Source organism: Rhinoraja longicauda, chromosome 25, assembly GCF_053455715.1.
Source record: "Rhinoraja longicauda isolate Sanriku21f chromosome 25, sRhiLon1.1, whole genome shotgun sequence".
NCBI classification, from domain to species: Eukaryota; Metazoa; Chordata; class Chondrichthyes; order Rajiformes; family Arhynchobatidae; genus Rhinoraja; species Rhinoraja longicauda.
The window spans coordinates 6,597,548-6,622,934 of NC_135977.1; the positions used below are offsets into that span (position 1 = coordinate 6,597,548).

The 25,387-nt window shown below is 41.2% G+C and overlaps 1 protein-coding gene across 1 annotated transcript in view; it reads left to right on the plus strand.

Moving 5' to 3' along the window:
- Positions 1 to 419: 419 nt before the first annotated feature.
- Positions 420 to 25,387, plus strand: part of LOC144606038 (coronin-1C-A-like) — a 94,161-nt gene continuing 69,193 nt past the window's right edge. The window contains exon 1 of the mRNA XM_078421824.1: positions 420 to 536. The gene's annotated coding sequence lies outside the window, so the exon portion shown is untranslated. The remainder of the gene's footprint in view (positions 537 to 25,387) is intronic.

The window sequence follows — 25,387 nt, forward strand, 5'->3', positions numbered from 1 at the left end:
TCGGACGTCCAACAGCTGCAGTATTTTGGAGACACCAGAAACTGCAGATGACGCTTTGCTTTTGGTTGAGGCACCCGTCCATCAGGCGAATTCCCGCCCAAACCCCACGCCTTTACCTCAGCAAAAAATAAAATTTAAACGGTGTAAATCGTACCGAAGGTCTGTCTTCTCAACACTCGGTGCCGTTGTGGATGAGGAGTGCTTTTGAAGCCAGACAAATGCGCTCGACGGCGACAACCGCGGCCGCGGCCGTGACCGTCCTCGCCTCAGTCGACGCTCAGCTGCAACGGTCAAAGCGCTTCCATATTAGGAGTGCCGGACGTCTCGGGAGGGAGCGCTCCGATTGGCCGGCGGCGCCGGTGACCGCGGCCAGGGCGGGGGAGAGCGGCGGGCGCGCAGGCGCACTGGCAGTCGGGCGTTGCTTCCGGTCGGTGCGAGTGAGGAGCGAAGTGATCGGAGCTGGCGACAGCGCGAAACCAGAGACAGAGCCAGAGGCAGAGAGAGAGAAAGGAAGGCAAAAAGGGCCCAAACACGAAGTAAGTGGGACGGGCAGCTCGGGTTAAGGAGACGAAGAGCATCTCCCTGACGATGCTGGCTGGGGTTCGTTATTGGCGTTGATGTTGTCATTTTTAATTTGCGTATCTGGCGTTGGCGCCTTGCAGCCATCGACACGAAATGTTGGGAGTAACTCAGTGGGACATCTCTGAGATGCTGTCTGTCTGAGCTACTCCAGCATTTTTGTGACTATCTTCCGTGTAAACCAGCACCTGCAGTTCCTTCCTACACGTTGGCGCCTCACAGACTTGGCAGAGTTGCTGCAGGGACCACGAGAGCGATGCAGGAGCATCGATGGGAATGAATGAGCCTCCCCCAGAGCGTGCATCCCGGGGTCCCTTCTGCTGCGCCTTTCTCTTCTGTCCGTGCCTTTTGTGGCAGTTCAATGGTTAAAGAGTTTCAGGCTTTCCAGTTGCTATTGGCAGCGATAGGTGAGAAGCGATTTTATGAGGAGTAGATAGACGTGTAGGAATTGAAAACGAAAACCTAAGAGCGAACGTACTGAGATCGGAATATTTATTGCGATGTCAACTCGTAATGAACTGACGGAGTCATCTAAAACGGCCTCTCCCGATCACACCCAAATACTCGTGTCAAAAACTAACATCAAAGTAGTACTGCATTGGGCTATCTAAATTCCGCGTTTGGTGCATAAAGAACATTTGAATAAATTATTCCGTTTTGGTATGAATCGGGTTGTTTTGCCGAAGAGCAAATTTCATGAGATCTCTTCTAATGACGAGTTTGTTGTTTTTGCAGTGTATTTGTTTATTTAGCCATAGATTCGTGGTTTTGGAACTGATTGGGTGTGATTTTCTTTTTTGTATTATGCCTCTATTGTGGCTTTTGTGAATAACTTGCATCATATATATAGGTATGATTAGTGGGGGGAAATCTCGAGTCTAGGGAAAATATAGAAAGGTTTTGGTGTCTTTTGTTACGTAAACGGTGATACTGTGAAGCTTTACACAATGTTGAAGGTTATAATATTTTGACTACTTCCGATAGCTTTTTAGGGGGTTACAAGTAAGAGTGCCAATATGCAGTGATTTGTCATCTTTGATTCCATTATCAGTACTACCATAAGTTTGTTTTTGTGAACTTCAATGCACATTTAAAATCTACCACTTTATAAACAAATTTTAGTCGTATCTGGCCATTTGATGTACAGTATTTATCTCTCAAAGTATGCTAGAGTTAGTATGGAAATTATTTTCAGGAGTTGTTGAACTTGAAAGCTGGTTGAATTAGTATTAAAACGTAAAAGGATGCAAAGTGCTGGAGTAACTCATTAGGTCAGGCAGAATCTGGAGAAAATGACATTTCGGGATGAGATCCCTCATCAGGCTTAATTTAATTAATGTGATTCAATAGTCTTAGTGTAAAGTTTTTTAAAGTATTTATTTTGCTGATAGGGCAGCACAGAACTGCTGTCTCGGTGCCAGACACCCTGGCTTGATCCTGACCTTGGGCGCTGTCTGTGTGGAGTTTGCTTGTTCTCATCATACACCTCCAGTGTCGTGTTGTTTATATTAGAAGTAGACCCTTCACACCAACATTGTGAATTATCTTCCTAAATCTATTGCCTTTATATCTTTTGATGCCAAAACCCTCTGAAAAACTGCCTCGGTTACCTTAATGTTCTGGTCAAAAATTCCTTTTTTGTAATGTCGCATAAAATTTTATTTTAATTTGAATTCTTCCTGCAGGATTCAGTGATGAATATCAGTTGATGTAATGACATTTTAATGCTGGTCCCATGCACTATCTGAGTATAGTTACTGCAGTAGTTGTTTGATGACAATTCAGAGGAACAACCCTGTCCGTCCCGTCCCCCCACCGCCAAAGCTTGAAGATTTGCATGTCTGATTTAGTGCTGTGTAGTTCATTCTTTGCTTGTTACATTTGCAGGCCACCTGTTGTCACCATAATACAATCTCCAACTATCTGAATGTTTCATGGCAAAGTAAAGTGATGCCAAATACTTCCACACATTGAGCTTTTGAATGCTTCCCTGTCTGAGATCAGTTAATTCAACATAAACTAGGCCAAATGTTGGCTTGCATCACTGTGTTCCATGTCAAGCACTGCTCTTACTAATTGGTATGTAAGAAGCACCTCTGATTTGATTTCTGCACTATATTGATTGTATTTGTTCTGAACTAATTTTACATTCCATAAAATCTAAATCTGACCAAAATTTTAAAGATTAATGAATTGATCATCCAAGTTTCAAAAGTTTAAAAACATTTCATTTATTTTTCAGTTATGAATGCTGTCTTAGGCCTTTTCTTTGCATACTGTGTCTATAGTTTTTGACTGTTGAGAATGCCCAGTGTCTCCAGTGGATCTTCCCTTTTATAAAGAGGAAGAGTTCTGAGCCTACAGAGCTGAAATGCCTGAAGCTCTCTGCAGTTACAATGACATAAACTGTTCTATATTAGCATAAGAATTGCCTTTTATTGTCATCCATTTAAAAAAGTGGCTTTAATTTACTGGTTAAGTGCATCTGAGTCATAGGATGCTAGAATGGGTTTCATTGTTGGTATAATGTCCAGAAATGACAAAATATCTTAATTAAATGAAATGCTGTGAATGTCCCTTTTCACTGTGAGAATGATTTATAACTCGTGATGACTGAATTTTGCTTCAAGCAATTTTATTTAACCGCAGTCTGCTTGATGAATACATTACACTTTTGGACAAAAGCTAGTTAAAGAACAGTTAGCTGTTGCTATTATTTGAACACCAAGTTATTAATATTTCAATACAATCCAATTCAAAAGTTTTAATTTAAATATTTGCCCTCTTTGATTAAAAAAAAAGAAGCTATTTCAGTATGTTGCAATTGCAGATTATTATGTAGAACAAACTGATGGTATGTTAAAGAATTAAAATGCACCCCAATCTGTGGAGACATTGAGCTCTACCAAGTTTTCTTTGGTCATCGATAAGATAATCAGTCCTGCTGCAGAAAGGCTTTGCTAACTCAACACCTTATTTCCATTACCCATTAAGAAAAACCCCTTGGGAAAGTGAAAAGGGCACATTGTTTAGTTGCAAAATCCAGGCCTTGATTAGTAACAACATTTTTTTGTGATGTAAAGGACAAGTTAGTAGATCAGTTGAAGATTATTATGGAAGAGGGTGGATAGTTAGCTTATTTTAATGACTTATATTTCATGACCTCGACAGTCCCAAGTGCTTTACAATTAATGAAAGTATTTCTGAAGTGTAGATACCACTGTAATAATATAAGAACTATGGCAGTTAATTTACATAAATCTCTTGTGGGAATGATCTTGCCAGCAATTGTCTGCTTTAGTTGTTGATTAAGGAATACTGCGAGATCCCTTGTGCAGCTTTGAATAGTGTTACTAGGTCTTTTATTTCTGCTAGAGAGGACAAATTTCTTGGTTTGTCACTTTGTAAATCGGAGGATTTCATTTTTAATGAAATATGATTTTAAACAATCGTTAAATAGAGAGCACAAGAGAAATTGAAGTTTGCGGCCTTTCCAGTTGATAATATGGGAATATTGGATTTGTCTGTGTTTTGGAAGCACTATTGAATAGAGAAGTTCAATGACAATTAATGAAACTTTTTTGTCGATTCAAATACAATAAGGTCAGAAAATGTCTAAATCCCAGAGAATGAAAATTTTCCATGTTTCTGTTCCAGAAACAGCTGTAAATATCCGGAAGGTTTAAGCAACATCAATGAACAGAAGTACAAAATTAACTTTTCTGGTTGGTGACCTAGTATCTGCACTGGAAGAAATTAAAAGATTTAGTCATTTATAAGTGGAACTATGTAGGAGTCAGGACAGACTAAGACAAGGAATTGAATTGGCAAGCGACCAGAAGAAACTCAGGGTCATGATTATAGACGTTCAGAAAGCGTTCAGCTCTGGGCTTTATGGGTCACCCAAGCAACATTTTGTTTCTGTAGATTGTGAATACTGCCAGTATCTTGCCCTTGGCTGGTTGGAGAATGAAGAACTGAGGCATTTTGTTTTCAATGAATATACAGCACACTGCCAGTGTGAGAGATTAAAGATTGTTGGCATTGATCCTCTCTTTCCACTCTTCAAAGAAGTCTAATAGAATTGGATGTCCGGCATGATTACTATTCCATTTTCAGCTGAATGAATGACTTGTCTTGCCTGTAGCAAGTTAAGGCTGCATTGGAATTCAGTATTTGGAGTTGTGCAAGTATTGTGACAAGAATAGGGCTTGATTTTCATGTTTTTTGGCATTAATAATATTATTTACGTCATTGCATTGTTGTCAAAGGCAGCAGTGTATCTGATGCAGAATCATAACATTGACATGACTGCCTGCAGAAGCATAAATATGTTAAACTGCTTTTTAATATCAGGTGCAGTTTATCTGAAACTGCCCTGGAAAGTTCATGATCTAAAATGAGATTAGTGAAATGTGACATTTAGACTTTAGAGTTGCAGCGCAGAAACAGGCCCTTCAGCCCTCCGAATCCACGCTGACCAGTGATCACCCTGCAAACTAGCACTATCCTACACCCAAGCGACATTTTACAATTTTACGGAAGCCAATTAACCGACAAACCTGCACGTCTTTGGAGTGTGGGAGGAAACTGGAGAAACCCCCACACGGTCACAGGGAGAATGTACAAGCTCCACAAAGACAGCACCCGTGGTCAGGATCGAATCTGGGTCTCTGGCGCCGTAAGGCAGCAATTCTACTGCTGCGTCACTGTGCATCCTTCAATGTTTCTGCTGCTGATTTAGCTTCCACAAGAAGGGATTGGTATAATATTTCTACTTTAGAAATTGTATGAGACATGGGGCAGATGTCACTCAAAATCAACATCCTGTGCCTCTGCTTACACAACAGCTCAGTGAGAAAGTTGCCCGTTTTGTAATGTTCCCTTTATGTACGCAGGGAATCTTGGACTTTTGATTTTCTAGCTAAGCTGCAGTAGATTTTTAAAAATTACTTGCGTTTAAAAAAATAAAGTTGTATGATTTAACTAAATGTCAAAGAAGGGAAAAGGGAGGAAAATTCTAATTGAATTCTAAAGGAAACCAAGTGGTAGCCAAATGGTTTTAAAGAGATGGGTGCGTGGTGGTTGATGGATGATAAACAGCAGTAATCCAGAGTCAGAGGTGCACTCATATCATCATATCATATATATACAGCCGGAAACAGGCCTTTTCGGCCCTCCAAGTCCATGCCGCCCAGTGATCCCCGTACATTAACACTATCCTACACCCACTAGGGACAATTTTTACATTTACCAGCCAATTAACCTACATACCTGTACGTCTTTGGAGTGTGGGAGGAAACCGAAGATCTCGGAGAAAACCCACGCAGGTCACGGGGAGAACGTACAAACTCCTTACAGTGCAGCACCCGTAGTCAGGATCGAACCTGAGTCTCCGGCGCTGCATTTGCTGTAAAGCAGCAACTCTACCGCTGCGCTACCATGCCATAAGGGCCATAGCCATTAACAACGCAAACAATCATTCATCTGAGCTCTATATTAGGCTATGAGCAGCCGGTGGTAAGGGTGAGCCCGATCATATTGAATTTGAGATGCCAGCCTCAACGCAGTGGTAGCATCCTTGCCTACGGGTTCAATTCTCATTCCAGCATATTAACTTCCTAGTTTGCTTTTTTTTGTTTGTTTGCAATAATGGTGAGAGGCTTCTTTCTTGAGCCTGTTGAATTATCAATGTAGACAGACTAACTGAGGAGGATCAGTTTTAAGTTTAATATAGAATTGTAATCAGAATTTTCTGATTCATAAAGAATCCTTCTGTGGCATTGAAGAATCCTTTTATGTGATCGGTCACAGCTTTTGTCAGCCTTGCTTCTACGTAAGTGCCACACAAATAGTCTGGCAGCTCTGCAAGCATTTTTTTTGCAGTCCCCACCCAAGTGAAGTCATAACCACTAAGTCTGAGTCAGTTTTACGAGTAGGTAACTGCTTACTGAGGGAGTGTTTTGGGGAAGTTGCAATAGTATGAGATTAGGTCTATACTTTAGATGCATAACTTTAGAAGTAAGCTGTAAAGATGTTGACTTGCATGGTTGTTGATCCTGTTTCACCTGGTTGTTGAGACCCAAAGATAATGGTATGAAACAAAATATTTGCTTATTTTTCTCTATTCATACTTGTCCCCCAATGTGCAGAATTGTGTTTATTATTGCACACAACCACAAGCAGCAGCTTAGCTGAAGTAACAAAGCAAAGACAACCCTGAATTCCCTTGTAAGTTTGAAGAAGGGCCCCCACCCTAAACATCACCCATCCTTTTACTCCAGAGATGCTGCCTACCCGCTGAGTTAGTCCAGCACTTTGTGTCTATATTGCCATCTATGATTGCATTGCTAAACTCTGCCATTGTGCTTTAGACTTTGACCATGATCAAAAGTGGATCACACTATGTTACATTTGAAGTCAGATGAGAAGGAAGGAGTGCCATATCAAATTCTTAATCTCTTTCTGACTACACCTATGATATGTGCATGGGTAGCAAGGTGTATCCCTGATAAGGAACTTTGTCATTTGTTTGTGAAATATTGTGTGCGTGTGATCTGGAATGGAATAATTCATTTTGAAATTATCTCATGATTATGCCATTTATGGTGAAAATAGTGTACTATAATAAACTGAGTGGCGTTGGCACAGTGTGGACACACATGGGCTAGTAAATATTGGGACTGTGTATTACCACAGATTCACATGTGAAACCTGCTTATTTCGGTTGTCGCTGAGCAGCTAAATCCGGCATGTTGCATCTTTCACCTTTGAAAAAGGAAGGGGGCAGGTATCCGGTATCACAGTTTGGGGAAGTGACTTGAAGCGTGACTGAAGGAAGGATTGGTTGGAACTATTTTCATGGGGGTGGGGGATGCAAGCTAAGGATGAAAAGTTCCAGAGGTTGGCTCTGTGTACGTAGCAGGCAGGTTATGATGCTATGGGAATGGACAACCTTATTGGATCAGAAAGGCTTCATTCCCGAGGTTGACCATGTCTAAATACTGAAGGGTAGGAATGGGATGGGCTACTAGTATACTGAGCTTGTGAAGAAATTTGAGTGGGTTGCAGGATGGAAAGCTCTGAGTGCACATGTCTGGTACATAGAGTTGAACTAGTTGCAGCAAAGGATTTTTATCACTCTAATTTGACTGGAACCTATGCCAAAATGACAGGCTGTAGAGCATTGAACAACATTTGGTGATGCATTGGAGAATAGGTCTTGCCTATAATGTGTTGCCATGCTTATTTTTGTGCCCTCTTGTGTGTACTTGTACAAATATGCAAAATGTGGTCTCTTCTCCCTGCTTGATATCTTATTAGCAACCTCTTTCTACTGGGGATCAATTTATCTTGGATTTAAGAGACGGGCGACTGGGTAGCTGCGAGACACGGCACAAGTATGTAGGTTCTGACAATTTGCTTCACTGGCAGTAATTGTTCGTTCTGAAATGCTGGTAATACCATCTTTGCCGCAAGTGTTAACTACATTATTTTCTTTGAAATGGTAAGCTTTTGACATGGATTTTTTCTAACTTCAGTTGACTTGATGACTTTTCAAGCTGAAAGCTATTTGGTGTAAATTTGTCTTTCCTCGTGATGTAAAGGCACAAATGCGCTTTCATAGTTCATTTCAAGGGTCATTTAAATGATTTGAAATCTGTGTTTTCAAATCACAAGAGTATCATGTTCAGCTCTTGTATCCTCAGTGCATATGAATTAATGCCTTGCCTAACTCAAAGATTTTTTTAACCAAATTTAATTACATTATCAGGTTTGTGATAAGCCCCTCTCCGCCAAGGTTTTGAGGTTTAGGATTTTGTGAAAGTCCTCGAAGGGCCAGGGTAGGTGGAAAGGTGAATGCTGGAATAATTTAAGTATGCAAATAGCTGCAGGATGATATGTTGTGGGAATTAAATGTGTGTGCGTGGAGAAGGTGATGCATGCTTAATATTGCTCGACTGTAAGATATTCGGGAAGAGAAAGAAAGGGGACTTTAAGTGCAACTTTGATTAAGGAAATATTGGCGCAAGAGCAAACATCCAAGATGATCAAAGAATTTTATTTGGTTGTATGAAACCATTTGAACTATTATGTCTGTATTTAATAAGTCTCCAAATACAGATTTTGGATTTTCCAAAGAATTGCTGAATTGCAAAATTTGCAGAGCATCAGCCGAAGTCAGTACTGATTGTGTTAGGACCAATTTTTGTTAATGTGATCAGGAGAATTTTCATATTTCCTCACTAATAATGGTGTTGGAATAATAAAGATCTTGTCATAGAGAATGGATGCCTCAGGAATGGGAGAGGTGGGGGTGTATGGAAGTTTTGCATGGATCCAAATTGGACTACGGTTTAGTTGGAATTAAAGAATGTAGAGAAATGTACATCACCATATCCAATGCAGTTTGTGAATGGTATGGGCCTGAGCGTTTGGGGCACAGCTTGGAAAGACTGCAGATGGATTGAAAATTGGAAGTGTAGAATATAGGAAGAAGATGGTAATAGAACATACGCCATTGCGTCCAATGCTCTGCACTGGATGCTTTGAAAACCAGTCCTGTGTTGCACTGTTTTAGATTAATTGTGGATTGAAGCAGTCTTCCTGTCTTCTCTGAAACTTCTTCTCAACTTCCACGATAAAATATTTTATTACTCTATAGGAGGAAGTCCTTGAGACTCGTCATCTGAAATTCATTTTGAAAGCATTAAATTACTTATTTGAGCAGTTTCCAAGAATATTCTTCTGCACAGTCATTCATATGACACTAATATGATAGCCAAATGACCGCTGCCTCTGCTTGTTGTTCTGATTCTGTACTTAGTGTCTGGAATTATATTGCATATCACACTGCAAATATACATCTGTTTAGAAGCATTCAAATTGTTTTTTCTTAAAGCTCTACATTAATGCAGTATTAACTCTGGGCATAAATTATGATTTGGGAAGGTATAGTTGGCTATTGAAATGAATAATGTCAGGTGGAGCGAAAGATGGATATTAATTCAATTGATTGGCCCCTGAATGTGTAATGTACAATGCCAGCTATCGGCTGTCTATTTAAATAGACTGTTTCCCACTAGGCACACCTGCATTTTTCAGAAATAATTTAATACAGTGACTATTTAGCATATTTTGAAATATTCTCGCTCTCTAAACGAGCATCTCTTCCTCTGTTTTAAATTTGAATCTTTGGCTTGGATACAGAAGGGGCTGTTAAATGCTTATTTAAATGATAAAACATTAGCGAAAATTGACTACGAGCGAATAGCTGGCGTACTCAAATGGGGAATATCTTTGGAAAAGTTATTAATGTTTGTTTCTTCCTTCTACATGCGGACCACTCTGACCCCTTGTCCCTATTATTTTCTCCCTGAAAAGTAACTGATATATGGTTGTGTTGTTTCCCACAGACCTCTGACTCTGGGTTTGTAGAAGGATGTTCAATCATAATGGGAGCTCAATCCACTTCCTGCACCCAGCAGGAGAAAAACTTTGTAATGATATGCTGCTATTTGGACTTTTCTAAAGGGTCTCTGACTCACCAATGGGAAATGTAGGCAAGACTTTTTGTGAAGAAGCTTCTGCCTTTGGGGCCGTAGTAAATAACTTAAACAAAAACCACATGTGTCAACCTGTGGTGTTACACAACCCCCAGAGGGCTGATCTTTCTGTCACACCATATTGGTTGGATATCTCAACCCTAGTCGGCACAGATGTTTCTGTTAAAAAATGTTAACAAATACAATTAATTGCTTTGTCATATACTGACTTGAAGAGGCTATGTATGAAATATAATTTACAGTAAAGGCACAATTTAAAACTAACAATCTGCGTGATAATCTGTCTTGAGAAGCAAATGCAGCTGGAAAGGATTCTTAATTCCCAGCAATCGACTTTTGTTTAACTGTATATGCAGACTTAATGAAACGTACAAGTTTGGAAAATTTTTAGACTAATGTGGAAATATTCAGCAACCTTTGTGTTGGCTGGCATATGTGAGGTAGGCGGCAATATAAAAAGTGGAAATCCTGGTTGGGTTTTATGGTGAGTATCAGTGACCTCACTTACCGCAAAACCTAACCAGTATCAGTGTGTTCAAATCAACAGATTTAGAAATACTCTTTATCTCTCTCACCATATATCCTTTTAATTCAGTTTTTTAAATTCGTCTCTGACTAACTGGTCATGTAGAATCACATAATTTACAGCAGAAATGGACCATTTCTTTGCAATTCTGCTTCTACCTTCAGCTAACCCCTATCAGCATATTCTTTTATTAACTTTACCTCCTGTTTATTAAGCTTCATCTCTGTATGTTGTTTGCCTCAAACACTGTGGGTGACATGGTGTTCATCTTCAGGTAATGAAATGTTTACTGAACATCTCCTAGATTTTTTCCTACTGACTCCATTTGTGGCATGCTGTTTTGTTTTCGATAAGTGGTCACTTCCTTTACTTATTTTTTTCCTTCGGAAGATTTAATTTTGAACAGTTCTGTCAGGTCACCTCTCAGCCTTACTCGCTAAGGAAAGTATCCCGGTCTGGTTACCATTTCCAGATGCAAATAACTTCTGTTTGGGCGTCTTCCTAGTAAATGGTTTCTAATTTTTTCAAAATTGGAGGCTGAAAAGTGTATTTGATACGTATGAATTTCAGTTAGATCTTTGTATTTCGGTATGTCTCCTATGTCAGCAACCCTTACCTACTTCTGAATACGCACCGTAAAAGGTGTCGTGCCGGGGTGCATTGCAACTTGGTTTGGCAACAGCTCTGCCCACGACCACAAGAAATTGCAGAGTTATGGATGTAGCCCAGGCCTCCCACCACTATCAACCTCCCCCAAATTGACTCCATCTACACTTCTCTCTGCTTCATGAAAGCAGCCAACATATCAAGGACCATTTGCACCTTCTCCCCCTTTTCTCTCGGGTGAAAGATACAAAAGCATGAAAGCACGTATCTTCAGATTCAGGAACATCTTGTCTTGCTGTTGTCAGACTACTGAACAGTCCTTCTGTAAGCTAGGATGTATTTCCAATCTTCTAACCTACCTCATTGTGAACTTTGGACTTTCACTGTAGTCCTGTAGCTGTAACACTATAATGCTGTAACTAGTGTTACAGCATTATAGTTTTACTATTTTCTGCACTTTGGTATTTTTCCCTTTGCATTACCTGTTGTACTTGATTGTGCACATGTACGGCATGATTTTACTAAATATCATACTAACAAAGCTTTTCACTGTATCTTGGTACATGTAACAATATAATCTCGATACCTCATGCTTTTATCATTTAATGAAGATATTAGCCTGCTTTAAAATTTTGCTTCAGAGCAAGTCGGAAGACTTCCTAAATAATTGATTTGTGGCTGATTGCTGCAGTGATTGAAGAAGGCAAATTCTTTGTTCTGTTTGCTTCAAGTTTGCTCTTTTGTACATGGCAAGTATTGAATCTTCAAGCAATCTTTAATCTTTTTAGATAAGGGTATTGTGGTTCCTGTAGCAACTGGCTGTCTATAATTTGCTCTGTGTATCCTGAATTGTAGAAGCTAGTTCTCTGACCACCAATACCAGCACATAGAACATATTTGCTACAAATGAGCAATTTTCACAAGGGTAGACTATTAAGCCTTCAAGCCTGCCCCACCATTTATTATGATCATGGCTGATCTATGTTGGCATCAACTCCTCTTCTGTGCCATTTCTCCATGCCCCTCCATTCTTTGATCTATTAAATATGTATTCACCTCCATTATAAAAACTTCTTACAATGCAGCCTCCATTGTCTAATAGGGCAGAGAATTCTAAAGATTCAACATTCCCTACAAGAAGAAATGTTAATATACCTTAACATTTTTAATTTTAAATGCCCCTTGTAGTTTTGTCCTTGTGATCAAGATTCATTCACCAGTGAAAACAACCCACCATTAACCCTGTCAGGCCCCCTTAGGGTCTTAGGAATGAGGTCAGCCCCAATTCTTCTAAACTCCAAGAAATACAATTATCTTGATAGGACAACCATCTTATCCAAGGAGTCAGCCTGATGCATCTCCTTTGTTCGACCTCCTATGTTGCTATATCTTTGTATAAGGGCGCCAAAAATGTATGTAGTATTCCAGGTGCGACCTCGCCAACACCTGTACAATTGCCATAAAACCTCCTTAAACTACAGCTCCATTGTAATGGAGGCCAAAATGTTGTTCGCTGCCTTAACTACTAGTTGGACCTCTCTACTAGTGATTGATGCACGAGAGCATGTGGATCCCTCTGTATCTCACTAATTACAGTTATCTTCCAGCCGCAAGTATTCTAACCTGCTGAAAATGAACCATACTTCTCGATCTATGTCTGTATCCCTCCTGAACATAGCTTTGAATTTTGGACATAATATCAAGATTGTTTATTATAAAATCCCCACATCTCTGGCAAATTTGAATTCCTACTTTTATAATGACCAATTTCAGTGAAAGTAAATTATTTTTTAAGATGGACAGACTTGTAATGTTGTTAAGCATTGGCCATCAGATAATCAGCCCCCTTGGTACCTTTCTGTTGTGGCGGTCCCTGGTGGTGAGCCACGAGTGGTGCTAACCCTCGGGGCGGGGGGGGGGGGGGGGGGTCACGGAACTTGGAATGGGGAGGTGGCAGTTGGTAGTGGAGTTCCAGGAGGAGTCGAACTGGTTGGGGGTTTGGGGAGCTGTGTGTTGCTTGAGGAATAAAGAAAACTTTGCTTGACACATACTTGACACTCGTGTCCCGCTTCACTGTATTAATTAATCCTTCCCCCTGTTAAGAAATGTAATTCCTTTAAGTCCTTAGCATATGATTTTTTTTAATCAGATCTTGAAGTAAGTTCTTTTCTGTTTGCTTATCACATTGTTTTTTAATACGTGGCTAATCTAATGAAAACTACAGTGGTCATGACCTTGCAAGTGTTCTTGCAGTGCTTTTGCTTAACCATTCTGAAAAGTGTGTTTACTGTGCAGCCTATTCATTTGTGACCTCGTAGTACAGCACATCCAATATCTGAAGAAGGGTCTCGACCTGAAACATCACCCATTCCTTCTCTCCGGAGATGCTGCCTGTCCCGCTGAGTTACTCCAGCATTTTTTTGTCTACCAATATTAATGATCAATAATATTGAGTTTGGTTTATATTATTAAATGCAAACGAATTAATAGAACCAGATTTTCCTTTCATACTTTATGATGGGTTATGTATGTATTTTCAAACTACTGTAGTTGAACACTTTTATTCTTTCCACCTTCATCCATGTATGGTGATTGTTTACATTAAATTATTTAACGTTTACAGCTAAAACCCAAAGGGCATTAAGAACCCAGCCTTGATGGCTAAATATTGGTGGTGCAACATGGACTGCCATTGCAGTGTAGCTTGGTTTAATCCTTGGGCTCTGAAATTAGTTAATTTTTGTAGTATGTTTTCTTCCACATCTGAAAAAGGGTGGTCTCTCTAAGCATTTAACTGTCTAACTTGTCATGGACAGGAAACCACACGTGGAATTTCTAGTTTTTTTTGCCTTTGTTGAGGAATTGCATCCAGTTATTGAATCTGCCAAATTGTGTAACAAAATTTATTTTATTTTCACAATGGTTAAATGTACCTTTGGGTGGGGAAGAGGGTGCAAAGTATGCTTAATTCTAAAAATACTTGGGTTGGGCCGCATCTATGGAGAGAAACGCTTGATGTTTCTTGTCCGTGACCTTTCAACAAAATGTGGAAAATGTTTCAAGTTGCAGTGACGTGTGAAGAGAACAACAGGAGTGGTATAATGGGATAGAGGCCCATAAATATAGGTACAGATGCTGTTGGTGTTAAATGAAAGAGGGTGATGCATGATCATTAATAGAGGGAGATGAATGGGGCCCATGGTGTTGTGGGGTGGGGTGGGGTGGGGGGGGGGGAGGGGGGGGAGGGGGGGGAGGGAGGAGGAGAGCTATGTTGGTTCAGTGAGATACAAGGCACTTGCTGGAAATAAGATATTAAAGAGAGCAGGTAATACTTGACAGATTCCATAAGTAAAATGCACCCAATTGCCATCTTCTCTTGGAAGGCAAGTTTTTGCAGATTTTGATCAGGCTGAAACTTGTTGGTTATGCTTGGTGTTTCAGCAATGCTGTTTTAATGTTTACTGCTTTTGATGAGATTGAGGGATTAAATTATTGTCATCCACGCTAGTTCCAATCCTTGTTTGCATGAGGCTTGTAGCTTAAAGTATACATGGCAATGATAGATACAACAATAAATTCAGCTACAATGTTGCAGAATGGTGGAAAGATTGTAATACAATCTGAAATCATGAAATAAAAGTACAAAGGTTTAAATAATGGAATAACTGAAAGAAGTTGAGTTAAGAGTAAGGAAGGAGTGAGAAAGAAGTGATTGTTTTTTTGAGCCAGAGAGTAATGGGGAAGAAGCGGGATATCTGGGCTTTCAAGCTCCTCGATCATCTTCTAGAATGTTGAAGAGTAAAGGGAGTGGTCAAAGCGAGAGCCTTTCATGACAATACTTTCAGCTCTCCTGATGCTATGCACCTTGAAAATGGACCGGATGGATGGAAGTGCCAAGCCTGTGCTGGACTGGGCTGTGTTCGCCACTCTGAATTTTTCGACAGTCGCAACCAAAGCAGCTGCCATACAAGGCTGAAACGCATTCCATCAGAATGCTTTCTATAGTGTGTATGTAAAAGTTCAAGAGAATCTTTGTGGACCTGCTATTCACAATCTTTATGGTGCTGAAGGATGTGCTGGAGTCAGAATAGCATCCTGAAATGGGTATTTTTAGTTTGGTAAAACAGAGCTAAATGTAGGGCAAGGGAGATGGTGTCCTGTATGCAAACTGCATGGGTCTAGATTTTCCAGAAGAATGTCACAAATGTGGGCTATTACCAATCTTTCAAAGCACTTCATAATGGTCGATGTTAGATCTATGGAGTGGTGTTCATTGAGGCACGTGGTGCTTTTGGGGACTGGAAGGATAGAGACTTTCTTGAAGCTGATGGGGCCACTAGACTGTTGAAGCCAGACATTGAAGATGTCAGGGAAGACTGGCCATTTGATTGGTGCACAATGTTGGATTCAATCTGGTTTGACCGCTCTCTGAAAGTTCATCCTCGTGAAAGCAGATCTGACTTCTGCTTCCAAGATATATGGGACATCTTATGGGGAATGGGAACGCATATTGGTGGGATTTTACCTCTAAAACATGTGTAAAAGGAATTGAGCTGATCCGGTAAGGTGTTTCATTGCTAGAGACCCCCCCCGAATTTGGCTTGTAGCTCCTGATTGTATTCAGGCCCTGCTGCAGTCACTTGAAATCTGCTTGATTTAACTGAGCCAGTGGAATTTTTCCATTTCCATGCTTCGAGCTATTCATATTGAGTTTAAGACATTAAAGTGGACAAATGCAGTGCAATGTTGAACATTCCACTGGTTATCTGTCTGATTGCATAACAGAGCCATGTGTTTCAAGCCTTGTCAGCAAGGATTCTTTCTGGTGTTGTCTGCCTGGACAAGCCCTGCTTTAATTCAATACGGCAAATATTTGAGCTTGAAAGTTGGAATGGCTTTGGTGGGGATCTGAGAGCAAGCTGACAGCTGTGGTTAGTCTCTTGCTTGCTCAAACATGTTCACTTGGGAAATTAATGATGCTTATGATTTTACATTTTCCAGTATGATTGAAAAGACATGCCCTAACTGAGGAGAGTGCCAAATGAGTTCCCAACCTATTTGGGTAAACATTTTAGATACCTCGCCTACATGTTATAGGTTTGAGTTTATTATTGTCATATATAATTAAATATATAGATATAATGAAAAGATTTGTTTTGCATGTTATCCAAACAGATCAGATATACCATACATGAATACCTTCAAGACAAACTCGATTACAAAAGATAGAGCAAAAGGGAAGATACAAAATGCAGAATGTAGTTCTTGGCATTGTAGCACATCAGGTCCGATGTCCACAATGGGGTAGAAGTGATCGGGCAGTACCCTAGCTTATGGAAGGACCATTCAGAAGCCTGATAACAGGGGAAGAAGCTGTTCCTGAGACTGGCAGTGCACACTTTCAAGCTTTTGCACCTTTTGCCAGATGAGAGCAGGGAGGTACAGAAGCTTGAAATTCATGGATAGACACAAAATGCTGGTCAGGCAACATCTCTGGAGAAAATGGATGTGATGTTTCAGGTTGGGGCCCTTCAGATTGATTGTAGGGGAGGGGAGTGGGGGGAACTGGAAGCAAGAAAAGACCAGGACAAATCGGGGCCGGCAACAGATGATCTCAGGTGGTGTGGTTCCCTGATAGGCCCGTTTCTCGGCACTTGAAATTCATGGGGTGAATAGATACATAGATTGTCCTAAGGATAGGTTGTTCATCACAATCTAACCCTGATGGGCATCATGATTCTGTAGGAGGGAGAACATACACAGAAATGATGCAGTGTGTTTATTAAGTTTGTATTAGTGGTAATTGACAGCTGAATTAAGAGGTTATTCTGGTCGGGAAAGATTGAACAGCTGCAACTATCTTCAATGGAAAGTGTAGTACTGAGAGACAAATTGGTCTTTTGAAATGGTGATTTTTATTTGATAAGTTGCATGCAGAGATGTTTCCTTTGATGGACAGAACCAGAGCTAGATGCCAAAATTAAGACCACAAATAAATTAAAAATAACTATTTTAGGTTAAGTTATAGAATGTGGAATTCATCACTATACAGGGCAACTAATGTTCAGGGGATGATAGATATGCAGAAAGGCAAATGGAATAGGAGGGTATATTAATAGGGTTCTTGAAAAGAGGTTTGGAAGGGTCTTAATGTCAGGCGGAACTAGCTGGATCCATAGAAAGACACAAAGTGCTGGAGTAACTCAGCAGGTCGGGCAACATATCTGGAGAACATGGATAGGTGATGTTTCAGGTTGGGACCCTTCTTCATTCATTCTGAATGAATGAATTCTGAATATTCTGAAGAAGGGTCCCGATCCGAAAAGTCACCTATCCATGTTCTCCAGAGATGCTGCCTGGCACGGCGAGTTACTTTAGCACTTAGCTTCTTTCTTTGGTAAACCAGCATCTGCAGTTCCAGTTCTTATACTTTCTGGATCCATGCCTTATTCCTGCCCTGCAAATGATGTGCAATATATTTTTTCATTCGGCCACTGGGTATATTGACACACTTGATACTTCTATTGTCCAGTTATCAGGCTGGGTGACCATTAAAATCTGCAGTTCCATTGTGGATACCAAGTGCCTTGATAGTGATTGCACTAAGCTTTTGTAGTTTTGTAGACTGATGGCAATCTTGCAGGAATATCTTGATATAAAGCAACTGGAGGTTTGTGTGTCAGGAAAAAATGTTATCAGCTCCTGAGCTATGATGTCTTTAATCAAAGATCAACTTGGATTTCTTAGGCATGCTGTATTCCTTCTTCAAAAATGTTAAATTCATTATTCTGCCTCTGACAAGGGGGAAATCGCAACCAGTCTGAGCTGCAATAACCATCTTCGACATGGTATAATGGACTTTGGTTAAATGAGAGCATTGGTTCTTCAAACTTGAATGTTCACTCCCATACACAAGCTGATGGCTTTGATCAGTTTTCAAACTCCTTCTCCCGTGTCAATTTTCATGAGCACATCTTGTCCTGCCTTCCTTAACATGTCAACTCATTACAGGGGTATTGTTCATTGGTCATGGTTGAAAGCTGGTTGATGAGGCAATGTCAGCTGAGGGTTTTGTCTGTTCCATTATACAGAGTTTAAGGGAGTCAACTCTAATCCTCCACCTATTGTATTGTCTGTCAGGGACCCTAGCCACAACACCAGTAGCCCCTCTTCCCACAATAATGCACACATATCCCAGTCAGTCCTTAAAATGCTCAACAGTGGGAGCATATAAAAATGGAGGTATTGCTCTGTAAGTGTCTTCATGTTATTCTTTGTGTATCAATTTTTATGTAGTGCTTTTATTGTAGTGAAACATTCCAAAATCTTTCAGAAGAAGGACACAAAATGCTGGAGTAACTCAGCGGGTCAGGCAGCATCTCTGGAGTAAAAGTATAGGTCACGTTCTTCAGACTGAAAGTAGAGGTGTGTAGGGAGGGGGAGAAGGAAATTGGAGGCAAAAAAAGGGCTGAACAAACTTTCAGCGTTCTCTAACAAATGTTGACATGGGTGCGCAAGGAGATTTCGGACCGATAACCAAAAGCTGGGTTGGAGTTTTAAGAAGGGTGAATTCCAGAGCTTGGTGTGTAGGCAGAGCCAATGGGAGTGGAATAATGAGAACTGGTGATGTGCAAGATACCAAAAGTGGAATGTAGGTACCTTGAAGCATGTAACATTAGAGATGAGTTGCTGGTGGCCAAACTATAGTTTGTAACTTTTATAAAGCAACTCAGCTTGTTAGCCTGCACAACATTTTAAAGCAGAACCTTTCTAAAATTCCAGTGTAAACTGGACAAATTCTGAACGCTGATACACTTAACACAATAGAAGAATTTCTTCTATCGGAGGCAGCAACGCCGAGACATAAACCTTTATTGTTTTTTGCTCTTTCACCTAATTCTCAATTGCTACTTGCCTCAGCATGCTTTCCACAGTAGAATAGATCTGGTATTTGGTTGTAAAGAATAGCAAAGCTGGCAGTCAGTAAACCCACTAATTCGGACGAGAGGTTCTATTGTGATTAGCTGCTTTGATTTTGCTTTTATAGTTTGATCTGCTGAGAACTGCTTCGTTGTCTTATTCAATTCTGGCTCCATTATTTCATATCAGACTATTGGGCTACGATGCTATCCATTATTAAATATTGCAGATGAACAGCTTTGCTATGGCTCACAAATTTGTCAGTGGTAAATGATTTTCATTCAGCAGCATGAGGGACTCATTTGCTTTTGCATGCTGCCTATTGATATTCGTAATAAACTGTCCGTAATGAACCTTTGGCTGGTTTTATTTTGGCCAAATAAACATCACTCAAAGTGAACAATTGAGAAGACATTAATAGCATAGTGCTTATGCAGCGCCTTGTGATCTGTGATGTGCTGTAGAAAGGATAGAGGGAGCAGACTCCATAAACTTGTACAGGTCCACCACCAATTTTCCGACACCCTTGGTTCTGGAGCCTTGCCATATTATCCGTTTTGCCAGACCAACAGCGGGCATGGCCTTGTGGGGACGAGATACCGGCATACAAACTCAGCCGTGGAAGTTGGCTATGGGATTGGATCTGCTGGCTTTGGCTGGGCTAGAGTTCCAGAGCCTCGGCAGCAGCGCGGCAAAATTAGACCCACTAATCGGCGTGGAAGTCCCGATGAGGTCGGGATCGGCTCATACAGTGGTACACTTGTGTTCACAGATAGCATCCAGATCCCGTGACCACTTGTCACGGGATCTCTTATGAACATTGACTTCTCCAACTTTAGATAGTTCCTCTGTCCCTCTCTTCCCCTCCTCCTTCCCAGATCTCCCTCTATCTTCCTGTCTCCACCTATATCCTTCCTTTGTCCCACCCCCCTGACATCAGTCTGAAGAAGGGTCTCGACCCGAAACGTCACCCATTCCTTCACTCCCAAGATGCTGCCTGACCTGCTGAGTTACTCCAGCATTTTGTGAATAAATACCGTGACCACTTGTCATCTCTTGTTGGATGTCATGGAACCTATTTCTTCCCCCACTTTGTCTGGCTGCACAGCTCTCTGAAGTCCAGAGATTTTACAGCGATAACAAGCTTAACTTTGTTTGCAGAATGCTGTGGATGTGACAACCTCAGTTAAGCTTGTTATCACAGAGAAATCTGTGGCCTGAACGGGAGCAACTTCCACCACATCTAATAGAAATGGTTGAGAGTAACAGTGTGACATTGTATTGGAAGCGTTGCAGCCACTACTCCAGGGGCGTTCCGTTGTTTTCCAGATCATTTCATATGGTTGTGATTTGCCCTTTCTGTGCACTCCAACGTTGCTTTCTTCTCTCCTCCATTGCTAGTTCCAATGTGCATTAGGCATAGAAGTGCAGAGGTGATTCACCAAGATGTTTTACGGGGACTACCTGCTGGAGTAATTTAGCGGGTCAGGCAGCATCTTTGGAGGATTTGGATAGGTGACATTTGGGTTTGGGACCCTTCTTCAGACTGAAGATGGGTTCTGACCCAAAACGTCAGCTATGCATGTTCTCCAGAGATGTTACCTGACCCTCTGAGTTATTCCTGTACTTTGTGTCCTTTTGTGTAAACCAACATCTGCAGTTCCTTGTTCCTACAAGATGTTGGTTATGGTTATAGGGTGAGGTTAGATAGACTGACTTGCTTTTCCATGGAACAAAGGAAGTGGAGGGTGACCCAGCTTATCCATTTCCCATTTCTCTAAGAACTAAAATGCTCCAATCCAGGTAGTATATTGGTAAATTTCCTTTGCCCAGCTCTCCAGTGCAATCATATTCTTCAACCAGGACTGCACATAATATTGCAGGTGTGATCAAACTTATGATTTACGTTGGTGGGAGGGGGGAGGTGCTGGATGAACTCAGTAGGGCAGGCAGCATATGTGGAGGGAATTAACAAATGATGTTTCGGGCCAGGATCCTTCTTTGGACTGATGGACTAGGGGGTAGAAAGCCAGAAAACAAAGGTAGTATGGGCGAAGCCTTGCAAATGGTAGGAAGATTCAGGTGAGGGCTGCTGATCTACACATGAGTGGAGAAAGTCACAAAGGCTATTGGTGAAAAGAGGACACAAGGGTATCAGAAGGAAAGACGAGGAGTGAAATGTAAAGCTGGTCGGATATAGGTGGAAGGCGATGGATTTGGGGGGTGGGAGATGAGCATATAGAGTAGGGGAGAAAAGCAGGATAATTATGGTGGTAGGATAAATGTGACAATTTCTCTGAGCACTTGTGCTCTGCCAATCTACAAGAGCTCCTGGTTATTAACCATTTTAACTCCCTCCCCCCCCCCCCCCTTCCCTCCATTCCCATTACGACCTTCTGTCATTGGCCTCCATTGCCAGGGTGAGGCCACAAGCAAACCGGAAGAACAGCACCTCATCTGCTTGGATAGCCTATAAACTAACAGAAGATAGACACAAAGTGCTGTTACTATAAACAAAAATATGGATTCTGAATTTTCCAATTTCAAGGTAATAACCCTGCAGCCCCCCCTCCCCTTCTCTTGAGCCCCTGCACCCCCCCCCCCCCAAAACTTGATGTGCGCACATTCTTCCCACCATCACAAACCACTCTCGTCATGCTTTTCATTTCTAAACCTCCTATGCTAATCTCTCTTCAGCGAGTTCCATATTTCCTTTTATACCTCCTCATTCGTCTCCCCATCCCTTCCACCCATATCTCGCCCATTGTCTTTACATTCTACCCCTTTTTCCATATCTGACACCCTCTAGCCTTCGTCACTTATGCCACCCATCTGCCAAACAACCCTCTCTAGCCTATTTACTTAATGCTTGCCAGGCTTTGTCCCCGTCCCACCTCTCATTTCCAATTTTCTCCTCCCTCTGCTCCCATCGGTCAGAAGAAGTGTTCTGACATGAAACTTCAACTGTCCATTCCCTCTGCAGATGCTGCCTGACCCTCTGAGATCTCCCAGCACATTGCTTTGTCGAGGAGAAAGCGGGAGAATGTGATTGAGAGGGGAAAAAAAGATCAGGCAAGATTGAATGGCATAACTCTGCTCCTACTATGTCTTCTAGTTTTTGGCTCATGATTCCAGCATCAGCAGTCTCTTGTGTCTCTGTTTTATAAAGACATATAAGGCTCCACCCTTTCTACTATCAACTCTTTTCTCTATCTGAATATTTGGGGACATGGGGTGCATTGGAAATTAGAGATGGGAGGGGGGAGTTACAAGGAACAAGCATCAGTGAGTGGTTAGAATTGGAGAATAGAACTGTTACAGTGACAAATGGTAACAACGCCTATGCATTGTTGATGTTCACCTCAAGGGAGCTTAAATACGCCAGGGAGGAAACTTTTCCAGTCATTAATGTGGAGTGTTTACCCATGTATTTTGAAAAACGATCTAATGGAAGTGTATATTTATACAGTTGAATTCCTTTATTTGTTTAGCGGGGAATCCAGAAGAATGGGAACTGAAAAAGACATAATGTGCTGGAGGAACTCGGTGTGTAAGGCAGCTTCCATGGCAAACATGGATTGGTGACGTTTTGGTTCAGGACCCTTCTTCAGACTGATTGTGTGTGGGGGGGAGGGGGGGGATTGGGGGAGAGATGGGAAAGAAAGCAGGAGGAGAGGAGGGGCAGGACAACTCAACAGTATGACTATTGAATTCTCCAATTTTGGGTAACCTTTAACATGTGAGTCCCTCCAGCACTTTGTGTTTTAATTGCAGACTTGTTAGTTTTCACTTTCCAAGGCTCTTCAATTTCAAATGGTAACTCGCTTTCTACAGACATTCTGGCCTTCCATCACAGTGAGGAGGTGACTGGAGGAGACTCACTATGATGGATGTTTCTTTTTTTTGTTTTGTGTTGGTTTGAGATTGTGTGTATTATTGCTTATTTTTGTTGCTGGACTGTGGGTAACGGAATTTCGTCCAAAAGACATTTTTTGGATGACAATAAAGGCTATTCTGATGCTACCTAAATATTAAGTGGTTCCAGAAATATTGTTTTTTCAGCATCTGTAGACTTATTTTTGATTTTTACTTACAATAACTATTTGTCACTGCCAACCATATTTTTGTTGTAACACCTAAAATAGGCAAGGCTGAAAGGACACTGAATTTTCAGAAGTGGGTGTAAACTTGAGTGTGGTCAGTTCCAGGTTCTTGTACTTGTGGAAACAAGGAACTGCGAATGCTGGTTTACACAAAAGGAGAACATGGACAGGCGTCGTTTCGGGTCAGGGACCCTTCCTCTGAAACCAAGAACATTCCACAGATCCTGACACAGAGGAAGGTTCTGACCTGAAATGTTGCCTGTCCATGTGCTCCAGGAATGCTGCCTGTCCCACTGAGTTTTTCTTGCACTTTGTATGCTTCATTGTACCTGCACAGGTTAATGTAATTTTCCAGTTGATTTCCCACATGACATGGATGACAGTGCGTTTTGAGTTTAATTGAATGTTTAGGTCTACATTTTTTAATCAAAGAAGAAAATATATGCCTCCTTTCCACCTCCGTCCCTGTTTGTGGCTTGGGGGTAAAAGCAGAAGCATTGCTTTTTTTGGTGTTAATGTTTTACCAGGCAGTACCTGAATCTTTCATTGTGGGCGGTTTTCTCCTTGATTCCAAGCAGAGTCTGTCTGTTTGTCTTAGAAGCTCTACAACAAAAGTTCAAATTTCGTCTTTAAAAAAACAACTAGGTTTCAACAGAAAAACCCAGCAAAAAGAAGTGCTCCAACAGGGCATTCTTTCCAGAGGAAGTCATCTAAAACAAAACTTGCCCCACGAGTGTGTGCTGCTGGGTTGAATACAATAGTTGGGATACTTCCTGCATTGTAATCGCAGGCAGGATGCATTTCCTCTTGAAGTCAGGAGGGCTGCTGTACGTTTATCTCAGCATGATAACAATTGGCTTTAAAATACTTGTGGGGGAGAGTAAGGATGCATTGAGGAAATAGACTTTAGCTGGAACAGAGTAATAATGTACAATTTCAAATCCATTTGTGCTTTGCTGGTCTTTTGGCTTCAGTTTTGGGCATTTTTCATTTGGGCCAGTTGGTGCTTGGGTTTGAATAAGCTAAATTACTGCCTACAAAGTTTTCCAGATTTTCGGCAGTTTTCTGCTATTCTATTTAATCTCTATCCAGCACCATACATGATCGCAACATTTTACAGTGTAAAACTGATTTCTAATAACTACTAGACCAAGTGGACCTGTTGGGCCCAAACCTCTCTTGCATTGGTGCAACACCCTCTCCACCCCACCACCCTCCCCCCAATTGTCGCGCTATCGTGTACCATTTTGGCTGTAGTTCAGGAACAAACAAACAAGAGTTTTAGTATATAGATTATCGTACATTTACATTGTGTAAATGGACTATGATTTGTTAAATTGTAGCATTGACAACCGTATCTTAAACGGTAAGTTGTTATGGGTGGCACAGTGTCACAGAGGTGGAGCTGCTGCCTCAGTGCCAGAGACCTGGTTTTGACCAAGACTATCTGTGCTGTCTGATCCTCTTTGTAACGCCACATATCCTTTCTGCTCTCCAACCTTGGACCTGGTGCGGGATACTTTGTAACTTTGTCGTTGCCCTTAAAGTGGCGACTATTGCATACCTTGTGAATGCAAGCAAACAATTTCACTGTGACTTGTTACGTGACAATAAAGTATTCATTTATATCCTCCACTCCTACAAATGCTCTTCCCTCTCAGGTATTTATTCACAAAGTGCTGGAGTAACTCAGCAGGTCGGGCAGCATCTCGGGAGAGAAGGAATCACCCATTCCTTCTCTCCCGAGATGCTGCCCGACCTGCTGAGTTACTCCAGCACTTTGTGAATAAATACCTTCGATTTGTACCAGCATCTGCAGTTATTTTCTTATACTACTTCCCTCTCAGGTGTTCTGCAACTTCAAATATGGCAGATTATGTATTTCCCTCTCCCTGAGCTCCTCCGTTGACTGCTTTGTCTCCAGTTGCCTTGACTCTAAGCTCTGTAATTTGCTGCTTTAATTTCTCCATCTTCCCAAAAACATTCATTGGAAGTTGTGATGGACCCTTGAGCCTGCTGTTTAAATGGATTATGAGTCATAATTTATGACTGATTCTGTCCTTCTGTGCCTTCCAGTCACCGCCACC